At 35.4% G+C, this 23,766-nt stretch overlaps 1 protein-coding gene and 2 pseudogenes across 3 annotated transcripts in view; 1 reads left to right on the top strand and 2 right to left on the bottom strand.

Annotated features, from left to right (window-relative positions):
• LOC145242127 (synaptic vesicular amine transporter-like) overlaps positions 1-23,766 on the top strand; it is an 802,797-nt gene that overhangs the window by 596,116 nt on the left and 182,915 nt on the right. The window lies entirely within an intron of this gene.
• On the bottom strand, positions 545-661 carry LOC145243158 (5S ribosomal RNA; annotated as a pseudogene).
• LOC145243338 (5S ribosomal RNA) lies at positions 10,380-10,496 on the bottom strand (annotated as a pseudogene).

Below are 23,766 nucleotides of genomic sequence, written 5' to 3'. Positions count from 1 at the left end.
ACCCTGACTGTTTATTATGTGTATCAACTGATTTGGCATTTATAAACACTTAAATTCATTCTATTGTGTTAATTACTGATGGCCTTGAGATAAAATGCTAGCCTATGGAGTCAAGGGTGACTTTGTGACTAGATTCGAATCTCCCGACCAGTTTTAATTATTACTTCCTACACTGCTGCTTGCGTAAGCATAAAACATTAGTGTCTGTAGATATAAAAAATAATTGGAGTTTACTTTTGTATAAGCAATATCGCCTGAACGGGTCTCTAGTTACTTGTAACTGGCTGCCCGAAACATACTCATGAATGTGTAGTGACATATAAATGCTTATGAAAAACAAATATATATATATATATATATATATGAAGGCTTCCATCAGTCTTGACAGACTATGGATACCCACTGTAAGAGTGCCTGCGCGTGAAATTTGTGTGGCAAGACTTGCGCAACCTCTAACCACGCCTCTCCTGAGTCAACATTGTTGCATACCAGTGGCAAGTTGAGGTACAAGACGACTGGAAACAATGCCGAGATAAGCGGAGAGCACATACAGCGCCTAGAATTCCCAAATGGTCACCCATCTGGTATTAGCCAGGCTCAACGTTGCTTAACTTCGGTGATCTGACGAGAACCGGTGTGTCAACGTGATTATGCTATATATATATATATATATATATATATATATATATATATATATATATATATATATATATATATATATATATATATATATATATATATATATGAGAGAGAGAGAGAGAAAGTCACTACAAATCAAGGTTAAAAACGATGTTTGATGAGATGGATGGATCGTCAGTTGAATGATGAAGAATATTATGAGAGGATCGCTGTTGATGAATGGAATGAACAAAATTCGATTACTGATGAAGACGGTTTATGAAAAGAATTTGTTGTAATTGGACTTCCAGAAAGTATCTCACTCCCAACGCAATCCTCTACCTTTACAAAAACAAAATACTTTCTAAAATGGAATACTGTTGCCACATCTAGAGAGGAACTGCTCGGAGCACCCTATCCTGTCTTGATATAGTTCAAAATCGGCTTCTAACCTTGTAGGTGATTCCCTTTTCTCTTCCCTGCAGCTTCTTTCCCACAAGAGAGACGTTGCGAGCCTGTCTCTGCTCTATCGTTATTTTCATCGCAAGTGCTCGTCTGAGTTTTAATCTATGGCCCCTCCCCCCCTGTCAAGCTTTTAATTTACCCTCCCCCCCTCCTGCAAACTTTTACAAAAAGAACTCGTCCACTACCAACAATTTCATCCACTCTCTAGGTGTGCCCAAACTTAAACTCAAATTCCATGAACAAAGTCTCTTTCCTTGAACTGCCGCCTGCGGAATTCTGTCCTGGTGACCTGCTTCCCAGCTGACTACAACATGGTCGTCTTAAAATCTAATTTAAACAAGTTCTTGTTGAGCCGCTCTCTTAAGTAATCAAATTATACTCACTTTCTGCCACTAATGATTATCACTACGCTGTTGTCCCTTATCCTCGAGTGGCTTTGGGCTTTGATAAGTAGTGACTTGTAAAAAAAAATCCACTTTTTCCTATATGGAGTTATCACAGCCAAAATCAGGGCAGGGTCAAGATATGCGCGTTTCAGAATTATTGCACGTCGTATCCAGATTTGTTTATTGTTTAAAGGCAATAAAACAAAGACTGTTGGACATTCATCACTTTTACTTGATGGACAAGTCAGGCATAAAAGTTTACTTGCACCAAATATGATTGGATCGCAGAAGTTAATATAAAAAAAATTAAAGTAGCGGTATGATATGTACTATGCGACTACAGTTCTCATTATGGGTGTTATCCTTACAATGTTTTGATTAATTTAACCTCCAACCTGCTTTAAGTGTCGAACGCGGGAATCTGAACGGAATTTGGAACGAAACGTTTTATTTAATCCATAGGGGTAGCATGTTCGTATTCAGGTGCGCTTATCATTTAAAGGCGATAGAATAAAGACTGTGGGATGTTAATGATTGAAACTTGGTGGACAAGTCAGGCAAAAACTGACGTTCATTTGTACCAAATATGGTTTGATTGCAGAAAGGAATGTGAATTTTATCAATGATTTCATTGGGTGATATTTTTTGGAGGAAGGGAATCGTCGATATTAAAGAATAGCAACTCAAATTTAAATTCTCACAATGTACCGACCGATGTAACCTCCAACCTTTTCAGGTGTATCTTGTCGAACTCAGAACTATTTCTGTCAAACTCGGGAATCTATACGCAATTTTTAATAGAACGTTTTATTTCATCCACGGGGGTAGCATTTTTGTATTCAGGTTGGCTTATCATTTTAAGGCGATAAAACAAAGACTGTTGGGCATTAATGATTGAAATTTGGTGAACAAGTTAGGCAAAGACTGAAATTAATTTGGTGGTTGTCCAGAATTCCCCTTATATTAAAAGAAAAACATAAAAATCTGTATGATGGATATACCCATGACAGAACGAAAATATCATACTCCAAAAATTACATAAATTATCACGCAGTGTTATTTTTATTAAGAAAATCATTTCTAAACCATTTTAAGTAATAGGAAATCGTACTCATTACCAAGTTTATCTTGCAAGTTTGAATTATTGTTGGGTTATCTCACTTTGTTTCTTCAACATGGCTACGCGAGATAGTCCCTAATCGCTTATTCATAAAATTTTATTTTCTTAATTAAAAATAAAAGTATGGAATATATTTACGTAATTTTAGGAATATGGCATTTTCGTTCCATCACGGGTAAATACATATTACAAATTTTTTTGTTTTCGTTGCTTTTTTATGTTTTTTTTTTTTTTATATGGGGGAATTCTGGATAAGAACCGTTTATTTGTACCAAATAGGGAATGTGAAATTTATTAACAATTCTATGGGTGGCATTTTTGTTGGGGCATCCTGTATAAAAAATATTTCTGTTCCGATAAAAATGCATGTTTTTTGGATTCTTCGGACTACTGTTCTCATCTTGACTGTTATTTTCACAACGTTTCGGTCGATGTAACCTCCAACCTTCTTCAGGTGTATCTTGTCAAACTCGGGAATCTAGGCAGAATTTCGAATACAACCCTTTATTTAATCCACTGAGGGTGACATGCTTTCATTCTGTCAGCCATGACTGGATTGAAATCCTAAGTAATTTCCCATTGTATTTTGAATGGCGCTGGCACTGAAGATTGAACCTGCAACCTCCAGAAGAATGTAGCTTTACAACTGAATTTTACCAAGTACTTTATCCACTACGCCACCGTTGTAAGAGCATACTAAACATTGATTAAATAAGGAATTCCGTTCAAAATTCCGTGCAGATTCCAGTGTTTGATCGAAAGATTTCCGCGTTCGACGATACATCTGAAAAAGGTCGGAGGTTACATCGGTCGAAACGTTGTGAAAATAACATTCAAGATGAGAGCAGTAGTCTGAATAATACAAATAATCAGTCCTTATCTCAAAAATTCTGAAACGTAAAAATTAATGTTGCCGTTTGGCTTCGATCAACAAATATGGCGTTGCTTCTGTTTCTTGTGCTGACGAAAATGCATTGATGCTAATTCATTTCTGGCCAGCAGAAAGAGAACAAAAAAAAATGTCATTGAATAAATTCCAAAGGTAAACGAAAAGTGTGAATGAAAAATCTGAAAAAAAGAAAAAATGTTTTTCTCATAATTTGACAAGTTTTGAGCGTGACATTTTCAATTGCTAATAAAATGAATCATTTAACCTTTTCATCGTTTTTTTTTTGTTGTTGTTTTTTTATTTATTCAATTATTTCCTCAAAAATGCAAACGTCGTTATTTAATATATATATATATATATATATATATATATATATATATATATATATATATATATATATATATACATACATACATACACACACACACACATATATATATATATATATATATATATATATATATATAATGTGTGTGATGCGTAAACAGAATTGTCTTGCGAGAATTCCGCCCGACTTAAAGTATCTATACTAAATAATTCGAAAACAATTTAAATGGCTGAATAAAAGTAAGGCACGGATAATGTTGGATATTATTTGGGACAATATCTTTACTATTACAAGGTGGAATGATAAATTTATCACCCTAAAGAAAACAACACTACAGATTTATTTTTAAAACTTTTATTGAAAAAATCAATTCAGATAACTTGATTATGTAGTAGAACTCACATCTACTCAATGTAGCCGCCTTCAGCCTTAATCACCACCTCAATACAGATCTAGAATTGGGAGCATGCCTTCTCCAAAAGCACTGGGTGGAGCTCGGCAAATACTCGACAGATGGCAACGATCAGGTTGGCTTTAGTGTCGTGGGAGGTCATATTGGTAATGTTCTCGACGTGTGACCAAACGAAGTAGTCCAGCGAGTTCAGGTCGGAGGAGGATGGGGGGGGGCAGTGGGAGAAAGATGCAAAGTCGTAACACTCCTTCTGAAACCAAGCTTGGGTCTCTTTGGACTTGTTGGCCGGTGCTGAGTCCTACTGCCAAACCCAGCGTCTTCCAGCGACCACCTGATTGCACCAAGGGATGACCACAATATTCAGCACATCCAGGTACACTTTGGTGACTTACAAGCTGACTTTGAAGATGCGAGGTGGCATGATACTGCCCTCACTTGACCATAACCGTGGCTGGACACTTTGCTTTCATCACCCTGGGAATGTCCCCGCTATTCATGGCGATCCACTGATACATTTTGCGGGTCCTGGCAATGATTCTGTTTTCATAACTTGGATCAGTAGACAGTATTAGTTATACATCGGCGCATCTCTGATCTGGCTCGTTAAACATTGTGTCACTTTCAGACATGATAGAAGGCTCCTATCACTTTTGGGATTTGTACATAACTGGCCAACTAATAGATGGTCTGCAACAAAAAAAGAAAAACGCTTTTTATCAAATGGAAATGGAATCATGTCTTTTCTAGAGTGACAATTTTATCGTTCCACCCTGTATATAAAAGAAACTTTCTGTCTGTGTGTCTCTGTGAGTTCGTTCACTCTGAACTCGGAAACAACTGGGCCGATTTTTATGAAATTTGATATCGAGGTACTTTATGTACCTGGCAGTGTTCGTACATAGGAATGTCTTTGATAAGTATCGATAATCAAAATAATCTTATGAAAAAAGGAACAGGCGATTTTGACCAAAGTTAACACCTTATACAAGTGCCTTTGAGAAGTTTTATTACCACACAATCCGAAAGGCTGGACAGATAAAATTAATTGTAGGTTCTTTGATATGACAGGAGTGCGTTCGAAATGAATGTTTCTGTTTAGAGCACAATTCAACCATGATATTTGACTTTTGCATTTTTAATTTTAAGTGAAGCCATTATATATGAAAATAATTTCATAAAATCAACAGTAGATTAAGTCACTCTGGGGAAGTATATGAAGCTTCCTTCTGGCGCAGGCAATCAATCGATTTGATTGAAAAACGGGCTATTTCATTGATTTTGAGGACAATAAAAATATGAATGTCTGAAACATTGATTGATCATTATTCAATCCCTGGCAACGTCGGATCTCCCTGATAGTATTTTTATATTTTAGAGTTAATCCTCCTAACATGGCTGTCACAAAACTCTGATGAGTCTACCCCCTCAACTAGGAATAGAGGAATAAGGGGGTTTATGTTAGAGGTTCCAAGGGACAAATGTGCATGAAAAAAAAATGACAATTTTTCATGAAAAGTTCTCATTCAATCTCCTTATATATTCAAAATGGCCGCCACGACAATATGCAAATTACTCAAATTTTACTATTAATATATATTACTATACTGCCACGGATGTCACACACATTGTTTCGGCATACAATAAAAGGTTAAGCTAACAAAGTCATTTTAACACTATTTAGAAAATGCTGTACATACTGATTGTAAAAAATCTGTTTAGAAATTGTTCGTTTATTGCAAAATGGCTGCCAAATCGCCCCAAAATCAGACAAATCAATACGGTGGATTTGCCCAGTCTCCGCTTGAATAAGCAGACATAACTAGGCAAGTAAACTTTACGGTCATTTTGTGAGCTAATCGCTTTAATATGAATATAATAGTTGTGTCAGAAACAATTTATTTCAGTCCCAAACAACAAATGTAACACCCCTTAAATTCATAATAGACTTTCCCAGATTTATTTGGCTGCAGAACATTAGTCTGAGAAATATCTAAGCCATATCGCTTATATTATTTGGATTATTGTTCTCATATTGGACGTTATTTTGCCAACGTTTCAGCAGTTTTGGAACTATATGAATCCTTGGTGCTAAAGTGCTAAATCATAATCAATTTTAAGTGGCAGTCTTCTGGAGGTTGAAAGTTCAATCTTCAGTATAGGCAGTACTAAGAATACGAGAGTCGTTCCAAAAGTAAGGCCTCCTATTTTTTAACTCAAAAACTAAAAACATTGAAGAGTTACGAAGATGGGCATGGTGCCATTAAAACGAGCGACCTTTCATGCACAAGCATTCTCAAGGCACTTTTTCCAATAATGAATAATGCCTAGATCATAAAAGTTTAGAACCACTCTCAGATCGACAAACCCATCTCCTGACTCTGTTGACACCAACTAGATCATTTTTTTTTATTACATTTTCACCCCAAACAAGGCACATTGCCACTTTGATGTAGGGGGCTACTATCAAGGACATAAGCACAGGGGTATTATGTGGGGAGTTGGGCAGCAAGATGTCGGTTCACGTTACACTTGAACTTCTGCATGTCAGTACAGTTGGGGAAGCAAGAACCCAGAATGGAATTCCAAAGTCTAGCGGTTCTGGGGAAGAAACTACTGGAGTAGAAGGCTCTCTTACATGTAGGGATCTCAACTGTGAAGGGGTGGGATTTTGCTGCTTGTCAGGTTTGTCGGGGGTATTTACGTTGAGGGGTACAAGTGCTTGCAATTCATCAGAGCATTCACCATTAAAGTACTTGTAGAACAGGCAGAGGGATGCAACATTTCGTAAACGTTCAACAGGCGCCATTGATCAGTTCAATTTTTTTCTGCATTGAGGAATTCAATGACACATCGATGCTTTCTTAGAGTTTCACACCGTCAATACCTACAGCAGAGAGATGAACTTTCAGGTATTACTGCATAAGTTCACGTTACCTTTTTGTTTTATTTCCCAAACAGGGCTCAAATTTAATAATCTTAAAAGGACTTATAATTATCAATGTTAATAATTATCTTTTATACCTACGGACTCTTTTTCATGCTTTCGCAATCATCGGTGTAGCAAGTGATAATTACTGATCGAGAGATTCAAACCCAGGTACAAGGTGACCTTTGACTCCATTTTCTAGGATGTTATCCCTGAGCCAGCAGCAATTAAGACAAGAAGTAAAGGAAATTAAACACCTATAAATGCCAAAATGCAGCCATAACAGTAAAGTAGTCAGACAGACAGACAAACAGTGAGATTTATAAATCATATTATATATATGAATTTTAAAAGAAACAGAATAGCATTTATTTAATTAATTAGAATTCTTATTGAAATGAGTAGTTTGTATTATTTATCCATTTATTTATTGAGATGACTATTATCCTCATCTTTATAGTTGTTGTTTCACGACGTTTCAGCCAACTATTCCTCTGGCCTTCATCAGTTGGGTAACCGTGGCGGTCTGTTGGCTAAAACGTGGTGAGACAACAACAACTATGGAAGGCAGTAATTGCTGATGATGAAGTTAGGAAATTCAGCATTCCTAGCCTGTTTTTGTTGTGGGGGTATCCACGTTGCCTATGATGAAAATGATTAGTATACCGGTGTGTTTCAAACAGAACTTCATGTCAACCCAGGCAACGCTGGGTACCCATGCTAGTATATAAATAATATTATGCTCTTATCTTTTTTTTATTTTCTTAATCGAGCACTTTGCTAGGGCTCTCTCCTAGTAAGGTGTTATGTTTTTTTTTTTTTTTTTTTTTTCAGATGAGGCTTTATAGATTGTGTATTTATTTTTTTTTGTTGACTGTTATCCTCATCTTCATAGTTGATGTTTCACCACGTTTCGGCCAACTCATCCTCTGGCCTTCTTCAGGTGATTAAGCACGACAGGATGTTGAGTCTTGTAACTGTATTTCCAGTAATTACTGCCTTCTATAGTTGTTGTCTAACCACGTTTTGGTCAACAGCAACTATGGAAGGCAGTAATTAGTGGTGATGCAGTTACAAGACTCAGCATTTCTATCCTGCCGCAGTTAAGCACCTGACGAAGGCCAGAGGAATAGTTGGGTGGAACGTCGTGAAACAACAATTGGAAGATGAGGATAATAGTCCTAAATGGATAAAATAGAATTTGTAAAAAGGGTAGACTTTAAGAATTTCAAAAGAATTAGCAAAAGCTGCACTGAATATAATCCACACCATGAAAAACGCTCCGATATTCTTAACTGTTCCCCCTTTTGCGTATGAATCTAAATTTACTTAACAGAGATTCTAAAGTTTCTCATCTCTGTTAATAGTCCATAATAATTATTATAATAGTCTCTTATTTATCGATGCAGGCGTTGCTTTGGTTTCTCGCCATTGTGGTGACTAATTTCAACGTTCACGAGAATGACTGAGGAAAAAGAAAGTGAAAGTGTTTATGGATATGGGGGAAGGGTGGAGGAAATTTTACCCCCCCCCCCCCCACAACGATTGCAATTGGTTTATCACCATAATAAATACCCCCCCCCCCAAAAAAAAAACACACACACTTTTCCTATAAATTACAGGAAATCTATGTATATAAAATACAAAAGGTTTCGATTAGTCTCTATAAAGATTGTTTGAAAAACCGATGACCTAACTTCGGGATTATGCTGGAGTTGATGGTGGCTAAGTGGTCAACGACGCAGACTAAAAACTTAGGTGGGTCAAGTTTGAATGCAGCTTGTTCCACAGAAAGACTTCCATCAAACTTACATTTCACCTTATGCCTAACATCCTGGAAAGGGATTAATAAGACGACTTAAAAAAAAAAAAGACAAAAGTATTTGAAAACAAGTTTCTGTAAAGCAAACTTTAAAAACTGGATGCCTTTTCTAATGCCAACGATTTTATTAGTGATCGACACTAAGTGACTCACCAACCACGGTCAACAGTCTCTACTTAATCAAATCAGTCAGATATTATGGCGACCGACACTCACCAAACTCACACTTTAAAATAGGCATTTGTGTGTATTTCATAAAGATATATTTGACCACACACGCCTTCTGTGCAGGCTGTCATTTTGTCCGGGACAGTTTATTGAGGGTTCATAGCTGAAGGCCGTTGCCCTATCCACCATCTGAGGACCCGATGGATGAAAGATGATCGCTTCACACCATGAAGTCATGCTTCATGGTACTGAAACTTGGGATGTCACTGTTGATGATACAAACTGGCTTGTAAGAAGCAACAACATAGATAGATCTGCTCTTCAAAAATTATAGGCAAGAAGCGCATGGCCGATCTGAGAGAACATCTTGGCATCGCTTCTTTGGAAGACAACATGAAGGCTGAACTCCATGCTCTAAACATGACACAGCACCAGATAAATGATCATAATGCTTGGAGAGCAGCCATCAACACCAGTGGTGACATAACAAGAAGATGTCCAACCCCAGCGGGTGGGAACAGAAGACGTTAAATTGTTGTATAAGAGGGCTCCTTCAGTATTTAACCGACTATGGATACCTACTACGGGGTGCCTATGCGTGAAATTTTTGTGGCAGGAGGTGTGAAATCTCCAACCACACCACTCCTGAGTCGACATTATTAAATACCAGCGGCAAGTGAAGTGTATGTACAAGACAACTGGAAACAAATGCCGTCTAGCTGTAAACACTATCAATAATTCCCCCCACTCTTTATCTGTGCCTAAACCTAAATGTAGATTCCATGAACAAAGCTTTTTTCTTAGAACTGCACGCCTGTGGAATTGTCTTCCGTTTTCCTGCTTTCCGGCTGACTACAATATGGTTGTCTTCAAGTCTAACGTAAATAAGTTCTTGATGAGCCGTTCCATATAAGTTATCAAATTTAACAAATTTTCATTACTAATGATTATTATATTGTCCAATTTCTACTGTACACTCTTTAACCCTTATCCTTGAGTGGCCTCTTGGCCTTGATAATGTGTCGATGCCTATGTAAAAAAAAAAAAAAAAGTCCAATGTGAACAAGTTCTAATTGAACCGTCCCCCTAAGTAATCCAAGTTACAAAATTCTCACTGTTTACTATGCTAAAATCACAATGACTAATGTATACCTATTAACCCTTATCCTCGAGTGGCCTCTGGGCCTTGATAAGCGGTGACACCCATGTAAAAAAAAAAAAAAAAAAAAAAAGATAAGCGGAAAGCACAAACAGCGCCTAGAATTCCCAAATGGTTACCCATCTGGTATTAACCAGGCTCAACGTTGCTTAACTTCGGTGATCTGATGAGAACCGGTGTGTCAACGCAATTATGCCGATTGTTGTATAGTGAGGACAGACGGATAATATGTAATATAACAGGGTACACATTGACGACGACAGCCCAATTACTTGGGGAGTTCACATTTTATGATGGAAATAATAGATGTGAAGGGAGAAGTGTTAATGGACAGTTCTTTAAACAGAGTTGGGGAATGTATTATTGAAGAAAGGGATACAGCCAACCTTTGGAAGGGGTTTACATACAAAGTTCACTATACAATCAATGGGACAACGTAATAATACATATGAACAGAAGACAACACATTACCTTGCAGTTGATGACGAATGAAGACAAAAAGGCTTACATAACAAATAGAAGACATTTATTTTTCCAGCTGGTAATGAAAATCTGATACCTGGCTAAGTTGCTACATTTTGTAGTCTTTGTCTCCCCTTCACTTCCTAAGGAGTTCAGCTTAATAACTTGGACTGTTCTCCGACTTGGCTCCAACTCAACTCTCTTGGATCCAACAATAGTCTAACTTAAGTGTATATGCTAATTCCGTGTGACGTAAACATGCAGCCCAAACATGTGCATTCCATGCACATGCCTCTGACACATGTCCTGGCAGTACAAGGCCATTCCTTAATTTCATTGTTCCATTCCTTCTTCTGTGCAGTATTTGGTTTGTACTGATCATATTTATTTACATGTTTTTTTATATCTGTTATATTCTATTCACTGAAATAAGAAAAGCCAATATTCACAGGATGCCGACCAGGTCTCCCATGTTGCTTATCAAAGGAGCCCTTGCTTATCATAGCGTTCAGGTTTTTCTTCTACATTCCACACTTTTGTTTGTCTTTCGTGTTTCTATTTATGTATATGACAACACCAGGTTCAGACTTATTTTACCTGTGATCTTGTCACAAGAATAGTGTTTATATATCTCGTATATAAAAATACTAGTGTTCTATCACACACCACATAGAACTGGAGAGATGTTTACAATAAAGAACGTAGATCAATATTTGTTTTAATGGACTATAACTTGGAAAACAAGTATTTTCGGACCTGTGTTTATTGCAACTTCTTTTCATTGTTTACATTATAGAACATAATTCCGAAGTTATGCCATTGCTTTTTCAAACACCTTGTACATAACAGATGACAGTTTTATCCGTTTGTCACGTTTTCCACATCCAATATAGAGCTAAAAGCTATACTACTTATAAACAATCATCTATGGCTGCACTCCAAAGAGCATTATTTTAACACAGCGCAAACGTGCGTATACAAATACATACGAAATGTGGAATGACGTCACTGGTAAGGAAAAAGAAAGACCATAAAAAAAGAGAGATGTTTAAGAGGACAGGCATCAGGAATGACGAATATACATTTGTAGGTGTGAGAAAATGAGGAGCCTATGAGGGTGCAGTTTTGACTGGAATTCACTGATGTCGATAGGAGTTAAATAAAAGAAGCACTAGAGATGACATGGATGTGAATAGAAAGTTGCAAGAGCTTTCCTCTGAAGCCAATAAAACTGGCAAACAGCCAATTCAATAACTAGTTTGATATTACGTTGAGAGAATCCTTTAAAACCAACTTTTTTCACCCCAAACAAGGCGCATGGACACCTGAATATAAGGGGCTACTAATTGGAATCATATCTACAGGGCACCATGTGGAGAGTTGAGCTGCAAAATGTTTGTTGGCATAACATTTAAATTTCTGCATGTTAGTAGAGTCAAGGAAACAAGAAGCAGAAAAAGAGTTCCAAAGTCTAGCAATCCATGAGAAGACACTATTAGAGTAGAAGGCTTTCCAGTATTTAAGGACTTCAACAGTGGAGAGGTAGGATTTTTCTGCTTGTCAAGTAAGTCGAGGGGGAACAAATACAATGAGTTCATCAGAGCTCATTCCATTAAAGTACTTGTAAAACAGGCACAGGGATGCAACATTGTGACGATGGGACAGGGGTCAGAGCTTCATTGATAGTGTGGTTCCTATTAGAATGGAGACTCTTTTTTTGGACCCTGTTTGTCTTTGACATGGAGTATTGAATGGAGCATTTGGGAGAATGGTAACTTTGTAGAAATATAGGATACTCTCTGGCATATGGCATGATGTTTTCTAGCATGGTAGATAGAGCCCAGCTTCATTGCAATAGCTTTAGTAGTGCCCTCAATATATTTGTTCAAATTCATGTTGCCCGTGAATATTAAGCCAAGGAGTTTGAACGATGAGCTCTCGGGTAAAGTGTTATTTGCAAAAGATCAGAAACACAAACTTCCCCTGTTTTGTCCTTTAGTCCTCACATTCCAGAAGAGATGTTTCCGACAAAGAGGGAAGAATTGCTGTCTTCTGGGTCAAAATCTATTCCATCTAACACTTATTGTTGGCAAGTTTGTTGACCTTGAAGTACTATTTTTTAAGCTCCTTACATCAAGTGGCTTCATGTCTTGTCTGGAGCGATTTCCATTAAAAAGAGAGAGAGAAATGACTCTTTATTTCAGGATGTGTCTAAACAACGAATAAGGAAACTTTTGTGTTTTTTCATAAAACTGCATTAAATGTGTTCGTTAGGACAATTAGGAAAGGCGTTGTTGACAATATCTAACAATGCGTTATAAAACATTGACCGCCACTCACACAGTGCTCCATTTACAAAGAGCTTTGCATTACACTAAAGTAGTAGAAGGTGATATCAATTACTCAGAGTGCTCGACCCAAAAAAGGGAGGGGACACATATATATATATATATATATATATATATATATATATATATATATATATATCCTGAATCTGCCTATAGATTAATTCCGATTTTAGTTCCAAAAATATAAAGACCAAGTGAATATTTATTTTGTGGCAAATAAAATTGAAAAAATTATTTCCATTATCTTTTTTATTAATTTTATTATTATTATTATTATTATTATTATTATTATTAGTTAATATTAAGCCTCCTCTTCTTTGCCCATAAAAATAAATTTGCGTACGCAATTATTCTTTCCTTCTCATGTAATTGTTATTGGTTATTATTAAAATTAAGCCTATCCTTATTTGCTCATAAACATAAATTTGCCTACGTGATTATTGAAGCAAACTGAACGCACGTACGTTAACTTTCAACTGCATGAGGAAGGCAGTTGACTGAGAACTGTGCAAACAACTACACTACGATTACAAATCATAAAAACAAAAACGTATTCGTCAGAATTACACCATATTTTGCATGAAGGATTCTTATCATGTCAGATTATCATGGCAGGCGGGAGAAGGGTGTGAACATTTCAATACTTATAGCAAGATTGGATGTGAAACGTGTAGTTTAGGTAAAAAGAAAATGCCTGCTTCAAAATTAAGAATAAGCAATTAAGTTAACGTGTAAAGGTAAGTGACGTACGAAAACAGAAAGTCAAAAGGAAGTACGTGACAAAAAAAAAGCAAAACTTATTTTGCACTGTCGTTTTTTTTTTTTGTTTTTTTTTTTTTTTTTTTTTGTTTTTTTTTTTTTGTTTTTTTTGTCTGTGAAACGAGGCAGACATGTTTTAAAAATCTTCTCTTCTCCCTCCTCTCGGAGATGGACTGGGTGAAGGATGAATATTGTTATTTTGTTGAACGTAATTTAAGGGGAAAATAATGCACTTGTGGTGTTAGGTTGTGTAAGGTGTTAACTTTAGTCAAAATCGCCTGTTCCTTATTTCATTGGATTTTTTCGATTATCGATACTGATCGAAGTCTTTCTGATAAAAAAAAAAAACTAAGAACACTTCCAGACACATAAAATACATTTCTGTAAAATTTCATAAAAATCGACCCTGCCGTTTCGGATTCATATGGAACGAACTCGCATATATATATATATATATATATATATATATATATATATATATATATATATATATATAAAATAGTAGATAGATTGATATATAGATACTTAACAGCACATGCAAAGGCATATACAAAAAGAAAATAAACATGTTATTATCTCCATTGTGTTTTGTTTTTGTTTTTTTGTTTGTTTTTGTTTTTGTTTTTTGGACTGAAATGATTTGAAAGGAAAAGTCTGCCGAGTAAGTAATTAACTTTTTGTGTGGTGGACATTCTTGGTTTTACTTTAATCAAGAGTTTTGTTTTATTCTTGGGGTACTCAGCATCTGGGAGGGAGGATAGTAAATATTAAAAAACTGCTTTCCTTCTTCTTATAGTAACTTCCTTAGAATCCGCAGAGGTTTGAACGTACGGGAAACTTTCTCACAGCAGATTAACCTTTTCAGCTGAGACTATGACATCACATTTCAGTCAGAAATTGATATTTTGAAATGTTAGCTTTGTCATTAGAATGTTATTTATATACCTAAAGTATATTTTAGCTATTTATAGGTATGCTTGCAGCACACACACACACACACACACACATATATATATATATATATATATATATAAATAACTACTTAATTTACTCACATAAAATTAATATACGAAAGTATAGATTTATGCGTAAACTTTAAGTATTTGCTTCAAAAAAGCTAGTTAGTAAGTTATAAAATGTATATGGCGATTAAGCTACACTGAATATTCCGCGATTCATCCACTTTAGGATTCTTCAAATCGCCATATACATTTTATAACTTATATATATATATATATATATATATATATATATATATATATATATATATATATATATATATAAAATAAAAAGGAACAAACCGTATTATGTGTTCATCAACGTTTCGTCTTTATTTCGAAACTTCCTCGAAATAAAGACGAAACGTTGATGAACACATAATACGGTTTGTTTCTTTTTATTTTTTTTTTATTTTGTCGGAATACTATTTCCATTATTTTCATTTTATATATATATATATATATATATATATATATATATATATATATATATATATATATATATATATATATAAACTTCAGGTTAATATTTTCCAGAGGTAAAGCAACTAATGTAGTTTTAACGAGGTTACTACAAGAGTGCTCAATACCGAAGTAGGGCAAGATATACTATTTTTTTTTTTTTTTGCATAAGCTACACATTTATGAGCATGTTTCGGTCAACCAGTTACAAGTAACTAGAGACCTCTTCAGGCGATATTGCTTATTCAAAAGTTAAGTCTGTAATGAAAATTTTCATTACAGACTAAACCTTTGTATAAGCAATATGGATATCACCGAAACATGCTCATGAATGTGTAGCAATATATCAATGCTTGTGTAAAACAAATAAAAAGTATATATATATATATATATACCGTGTATAACAAAAGTGAGCGCACCCCTCACATTTCTTCAAATATTGAAGTATATCTCTTCATGGGACAACACTGAAAAAATAATTTTTGGACACAATGAAAGGTAGTCTGTCTGCAACATATATAACAAAGTTAATTTATTTTCCCTTTAAAATAACTCAAAAATGTAACCATTAACAGCTAAATCCCTGGCAACAAAAGTGAGTATACCCCCTTAGAAAAAATTGTCAATATTAGCATACAACATGTAAACTCTCAATATTTTGTGTGGCCATTATCATTATCCAAAACTGCTTTTACTCTACTGGACATGGAGTTTACCAGAGCTTCACATGTAACCACTGGAATGCTCTTCCACTCTTCAATTATGAATTTGCGGTGTCGACGGATATTTGAGACTTTGTGCACCCCCACCTTCTGCTTGAGGATGTCCCAAAGATGTTCTATTGGGTTCAAGTCTGGAGACATGCTTGGCCATCAATATCTTTACCCTCGGTTTCTTCAGTAAAGCAGTGGTTGTCTTGGATGTGTGTTTTGGATCATTGTCATGCTGGAACACTGCTCTGCGACCCAGTTTCTGGAGGGAGGGGACCATGCTCTGCTGCAGTATTTGACAGTACCTGTTGGAGTTCATGTTTCCCTCAATGAAATGTAACTCTCCAATACCTGCAGCATTCATGCAGCCCCAGACTATGACATTCCCACCACCATGCTTGATTGTGGGCATGACACGCTTATCTTTGTACTCCTCAAATTGGTATGCATGGCTGTCACCCCAGGAGGAAGCCTCTTTTGAAGGCAATACACAAGAAAGCCTGCAAACACTTTGCTGAAAACATGTCATCAAAACCCATAGATTACTGGAACCATGTCCCATGGTCTGATGAGACGAAATTTAATTTATTTGGTTCTGATGGTTTCAGGCATCTGTGGCCGCGACCAGGTGAGAAGTACAAAGTTAAGTGTGTCATGTCTTGATGATGAAATTGTAAATCGTATAGTGAAGGCAACATTAGCTGTTGGTAAATTTCATAACCGTTTGTGGAATAACAGAGGTATAAAGCTAGAAACTAAAATCAGAGTGTACAGGTATGTTATTCTGACAACTCTCTTGTACGTTGTTGAGGCTTGGGCCCTTTACTGCTCACATATCATGCAGTTGGACGTATTTCATAGACACTGTCTTCGCACAATATGTGGATTTACCCTGAAAGACAAGGTGACCAATGCTGGTCTCTTTGGAAAGTGTGATATCAGTGGAATCAAAATTTTTCTTATACAGTGTCAGTTACGTTGGGCCAGACACCTAGTCAGAATGAGTGATGACAGAATCCCTAAAACATTTTTGTACAATCAGTTTCAGACAGGTAAAAGGCATGTTGGTCGCCCAACATAAGAATAAACTCAAGCACAAACTGACAACAACCAACATCCCAAACTACTTCTAACAGAAAACAATGGATACTGACATGTCACAATGCCTTCAAAGTTTTTGAATTAGGAAGAGTACAAAAACCCAGAGAATCAAGAGAAAAGAGGGAAGAATTGTTGCCAGACCAAATGACATTTCATTGAATACATTTTCGTGCATGGCTTTTGGTCACATTTGCGGGTCACTGGCGAGGCTCAAGTCCCATGAAAAACAGAAACACCAAAACTGAAATTAGTTTTTGAGATGCTCATACGTCAAAATTGACTGAAGAGTTCATGGATGTATGTATACGAGAAGCATTCCAGAAGTTATGCTTCTCATATTTTTACTCCGCCTGTATGGATCGGAGGAGATTGCAAATGGCATTGTTATGATGACTGAACTTATGCATTCATGATCCGTTTCATTTCTCTGTTGCAGATATTGATGATGTGAGACTCTGGGAAAGCAACTCCTGTCATGGACGTTCGTCAGAAACCATGATGCGTCATTGAATTCCTGGCAAAAGTGCATTGAGAATACTGATGACTATGTAGAAAAATAAATTCTAAGGCACAAAAGGTTGTTTGTTTTAATGGTACCACTTCTGTCTTTATAGATCTTCAATTTTTTTAGTTCGAAATTGGAGACTTTACTTTTGAGACCACCTTCATATGCATGTATATATGTATACATACGTGTGTGTTTGTGTATGCATGTATGTATATTCGTGTGTGCGCATGTATGTGTGTGTGTGTATATATATATGCGTGTGTATGTATGTACATGTGTGTCTCTATGCATGTATATGTGTGTGTTTGTGTATGTATGTATATATGTGTATGTGTGTATATATGTGTATGTGTTTTGTGTATGTATATGTGTGTGTGTTTGTGTATGTATGTGTATATATATACATACATACACAAACACACACACATATACATACATATATGTATATATATGTGTGTTTGTGTATGTATGTATGTGTCTGTATACATATATGTGTGAGTTCTTGACATTTACAATCCAGGTATTCTGCAACACAATCAATATAGCCACAACGCATCATACACTTGCTCTTCGCAATCCTCAAATAAATGTAAAAAATGTAATTATCTAATTATAATGTAATTACGCACAACACCATTTTATTGTTTTTGCTTTTTTTCTCGAATGTCATTCATTTTACAATGAAATTCGGAAAAAAATGGAAGAGATGAAGAAAGATTATCGAAAAATCTTTGAAATTAAAGACATTTTTTTTTGTCCTTCGAATAAAAATGCTGATGAATGAGGCGAATGGTGGAGGCGAGTCGTTAACACATCCCTTCCGGACATTTTGAAACCTATTTCTGTGCTTTTTCAAGATTAATAATGTGAAAATGTTCATTTTTATTCCATGTGTCTTTATGAATATCTATGACTTTTTTTTTTTTTTTTTTGTAACCCGCTATTAGGTTATGGAGCTGTCAACAGAGAGTTTGGTGGATCAATTAAGTACTGCAGCACTAGTAAATTAAAATTATATATATACTAGCAGAAGTACCCGTTGTTGACTGGGTTCAAAAACAGCTTCAGAAAATGGACTGTGATTGATGAAAGTGTGATAGGTTATGAAAAGGAGGGGTTGTAAAGAGATAGGTTTTGATACTCAAAAATTTGACCCCAAGCAAAATATGATGAAAGTAAAGATAATTTTCGCGAAAATATATTTTTTTATATCAACTTTGTTTCCATTCGTAGCCAAGAGTGACCAACAAAATGATGTTTCCTTACAAAGAGAAAATGTTATATATATATAATAATATAAATATACAAGAAATAAATGTTGCCATAGTCAATAAAAGTTACTTTTATGGTAGATAAGTTAATTGGGTTGCATTTTTAAGTAGTTTGTAAAAAAAATTTTTTTTTTTTAATTAAAAAAAATCAAAATGGCAGCGACTTAGAAATGGAGAGTCCCGTTTTCAATTTGAAGGAGGGGCACCTGAGCATTCTGTGTTAACAATTTAAGAGAGTTCCGTCAACGTAAGGAATATATTTCTAAACATATTTTAATGGTTTCTGTTATTTTGTACTTGAGGAATATTCGATTATGACATGTGTAATTTATATAAAAATTCATTTAAGTAGTTATCACCTCAAATTTCGTTTTAATTTCGGTTCGCTGAAATTATTTCAAGTAAAGAGCATTAAAAACTATTTCAAAACAAAAAAAAACATGAACTGAACTTTTATTGACTATGGTAACATTTATTTCTTGTATATTTATTTTTTCGGGTAGTCGTTTGTTGGCTTTTCTGCTTAACACTCTTACTAAATAATATCGACGAAATATCGAAAAACAAAGAAACAAAAACAGTTTTGAAAAATAATGAAGCTTTACTTACTTTAGCAAAATAATCCGAAACAGCAAAATGGGATATTAAAAAAGTAAACACACAATTACTTTAGTTTTTTAAAGCAAAGAATTGATATAAATATGAATAAGAAAAAAATGGCGCCCTTTTCAAGCAGAACAGCTTCGTTTCAGTTTTACAGTATTGAACAGTGTAATATTGCGCCAGCGGATTCAGGGTTGTACTATTGTAATGTAAAGAACATGCAGAAAGGGTTGTAGTCAACTGAATTCCTTCTAGTACACTGACAAAACAAATCTTAAACAGATATATAATTAAAAACAAAAAGGTTATGCAAATGTTTTTAAAAAGACACGTGATCACATGAGCAGGATTTTTTCCTTCTTTTGACACGATAACAAGTAACGTTCTTATTTTTTATTATTTATCTATTTATCTATTTTCGAAAGAGTGACACGTGCAACTGAAAAAGGTAAAAAACAGAGTCATGCAAAATTTGTGTCGAGAATTGTCTAAAGTTCAGACTTTATTTTGGCTTTCACTTTAATCAGAACGTGAATTTATGAGGTGAATTTATTCGACACAATATGATTCAACTCTAAAAAATAAATAAAAGCTAACGTGAATTAAGATTAAAGTTAAGGTGTTATTGTGGAACCTCCCCCCTTTTAAAAAACCTTATTAAATTTTGTGACATATTTACATTCTATGGAGGTCAGGCACGAACGAACACACAATAATTTTATTATACCATATTTCTTCAAACTGAAACATAATTATCAAAGTGTACTTACGCAAATAGACATGAAAAGTGTTTGTAAAAGTTTGTGCCATATTTCCATGGCGTACAGGCGCGAACGCAGACCCCACAATTTTATTATACCATCCCTATTTAAGTTGGAACATACTTATCAAAGTATTATTATGTACATCATAGACCTTTTTCTCTCAACTTCCCCTGAGCTATGTTCATGTTCCGTTCTTTCTCATCTAGGATCCTCCGACCACTCTGTCGTATTAGTTAAGATAAAAATGAAATGTAATAAGTCCCCAGACGTACCCCTCCACCGTACTGTGTACCGATACTCCATGGCTGACTGAGATAGCTTCCGTACATTTATATCTGATCTACCTCTGCATTCCATGTTTAAAAATGATGTGTCCTCTATAGTATCAGACCTGACCCAATGGTTAATTGTAGGCATAGACCGATTCATACCATCTAAAAAATTCCAACAAAAACCTACCAGCCAGCCATGGTTCTCCCCAGAATGTGCTGCTGCCATCACGCACAGAAATCACTTTTTCCATAGCTACCAACGTAATAGATGCATTGAGACTAAAGCTGCTTTCAGGAATGCCAGCAACCACTGTAAAAGAGTAATAAAAATGCAAGAGAGCTATATGCCCAGTCTGTTAAATCCAAAGTAGCTGAACAGCGGCTTGGTTCCTCCTATAACACAGAACACGCTAGGTAACATACAAATATCTGTGCATGAGGTCGCCAAGCTAATCAAGAACCTTGATTCCAGTAAAGTTACTGGCCCTGACGGCATCCCAATTAAAGTGTTAAAAAAGCTTCAACCAGAACTTGCTCCCATACTTACGAAACTGCTTAAACGATGCCTTAAGAAGAAGTGTTTTCCAACACCCTGGAAAACCTCATCAGTTTGCCCTGTATTTAAGAACTCAGGTGATGTCATCTCCCTCTCAGTACAGACCTATAAGCCTCCTGTGTGTCATGAGTAAGTTGCTGGAATCCATATTAAATAGAGAAATAGTCAACCACCTCAGCAGAAATAACATTCTTAGTGACATGCAATATGGTTTCCATTCTGCAAGATCTACCGCAGATGTGCTAACCGTTATATCTCATAGGATTAGTGAATCTCTTGACAAAGGCTTTCTTTCTAGGGCAATTGCTCTTGACATATCAAAGGCCTTTGACAAGGTATGGCATAAAGGCCTACTTCGCAAGATCTCCAGCTACGGTATAACTGGAAATATTCTCTCTATCATTAAATCATTTCTTTCTGATAGGCTCATAAGAGTAGTGGTTGATGGACAAAAATCAGAGGCCTGTAGTATTAATGCTGGAGTCCTTCAAAGGTCCATCCTGGGCCCAACTCTCTTCCTGATCTACATCAATGATCTCCCTAAACACATACTTAAATCATTCATTGACATCTATGCTGATGATAAGACCATCTACGACAACATATCAAAGGCTGTAAATGACAAAGCTCTCTCTGATTCTCTCTCCTCTGATCTCAAATGAGTGGTTCAGTGGGGGAAGACGTAGCTGGTTACCTTTAATGCGTCTAAACCCAAACTCCTATCTTTACATCATCAACGCTCTGATCCCCATCTGGTATCAATTGAAATGGATGGCTCTCGTCTAGGAGAAGCCCCATGTTTTGACAAGCTTCTGGGCTTGACCTTCACTCCTGATCTGAAATGGAACACGTACATCAAGTCTATTGCCAAGGTCGCTGGAAAGATCGTGGGTTCCTTCTACCGCTCCAGAAGATATCTCACTGCTGATGCAATTCTCTATCTATATAAAAGCCAAGTACATCCAAGGATGGAATACTGTTGCCATATCTTGGCAGGAGCTACTAAAAACAGCCTATCCTACCATGACAGAGTAAAAATTAGACTTTGTGGCTTAGTGGGGGATGCCCTTTTCTCTTCCCTGCAACCTCTCTCCCACAGAAGAGACATTGTGAGCCTATCTTTGTTTTATCGTTATTCCCATGGCAGGTGCTCATCTGAACTCCAATTTCTGGTCCCCCCTCGCCAATCTTTTACGAAAAACACCTGTCTAGCTGAATCCACTGTCAAAAACTTTCCCCACTCTTTATCTATGCCTAAATCAAAATGTAGATTCCATGAACAAAGCTTCTTTCTTAGAACTGCACGCCTGTGGAACTCTGTTCCATCTGCCTGCTTCCCTCCTGACTACAACTCGGATGTCTTCAAATCCAATGTAAACAAATTCCTGATGTAAGTAGACACTTTAAATATCCACACTAACGTACTGGACTTACAATAACCCTTATCCCTGAGTGGCTTCCGGGCCTTGATAAGTGGTGACCACCATGTAACAAAAAAAAATCTATATCAAAAACCCTTGTAAACGTTTTTTTTTTTTTTTCATTATTTATTACCATACTTTAGAGGCCAGGCGCAACGCAGATCCCACAATTTTTATGAACCACCGTTCTGCCAGATCAAACATACCCATTCCTGATCCTCGATACATCTTCTATCATTATATGTAATCAGTTTTTTAAAATAGTCAACCATATAGGAGCCTATTCATGACTAGACACATACACGTTCAGCTTTATATATATATATATATATATATATATATATATATATATATATATATATATATATATATCATAAAATTGAATATGAAAATTGCTCAATATTTCAGATAGAGCAAATAAATCATAATTTAGTAATTTAAATTTTATGACGTGAATTTCAAATCTAGAATTTTTATTATATGCAAGACGAAGAATACATTTCAATACGTATACTGTTTCGATACTTATTGAAATGTATTCTCTGTCTTGCATATAATAAAAATTCTAAATTTGAAATTTAACCGTTTCACGTCATACAATTTAAATTACTAAATAATGATTTATTTGCTCTATCTGGTATATTGAGCAATTTTCATTTAGCTGAGATTGTCTTTATAAAATATTACAGCCAATTATATTTTGTAGGACCGATAATCACTGGATTTACATACCAGTAGATTTATTGCATTACATTATTCTGAAGTATATATATATATATTAGTGTTGGAACGATTAATCGGGATCAGGAATTGGCAAAATTGGTACTTTTGGAGGTATCGGAATCCTTATCGGAATAGGAAAAATTTCTGCTTATTTTCCGGTGCCAGAAACGATTCTTTTAATTTAATTTTATTTAAAACAAAATCTTACACTGTTGATAGTGATGATAAAATTATAAATATTTCTTGATTTTAAACTTAATCGATAGATTACCACCACCACATGTGTATTTTTACGTTTGAGAAAATATCTTAAAAATTAACATTTATTTTTACAATATACATGAAAATAACCACATTATAGTTACATATTTAGAGATTTATAATGAATCAGAATCGGCAGTTTAGTACGTAATCATCAATCGTATTGGAATCGGGAAAAATATTGGAATCGTTCCATCACTAGTACAAATATATGCAGACTATTTTTCAAATTAAATATTAACAATTATTTTTAT

This window comes from Euprymna scolopes, chromosome 21 (assembly GCF_053919585.1).
Source record: "Euprymna scolopes isolate OS-2025 chromosome 21, ASM5391958v1, whole genome shotgun sequence".
Classification (NCBI taxonomy): domain Eukaryota; kingdom Metazoa; phylum Mollusca; class Cephalopoda; order Sepiida; family Sepiolidae; genus Euprymna; species Euprymna scolopes.
Note: the sequence above shows the minus strand (reverse complement) of the source record. Positions and strands in the feature narration are given on the sequence as shown.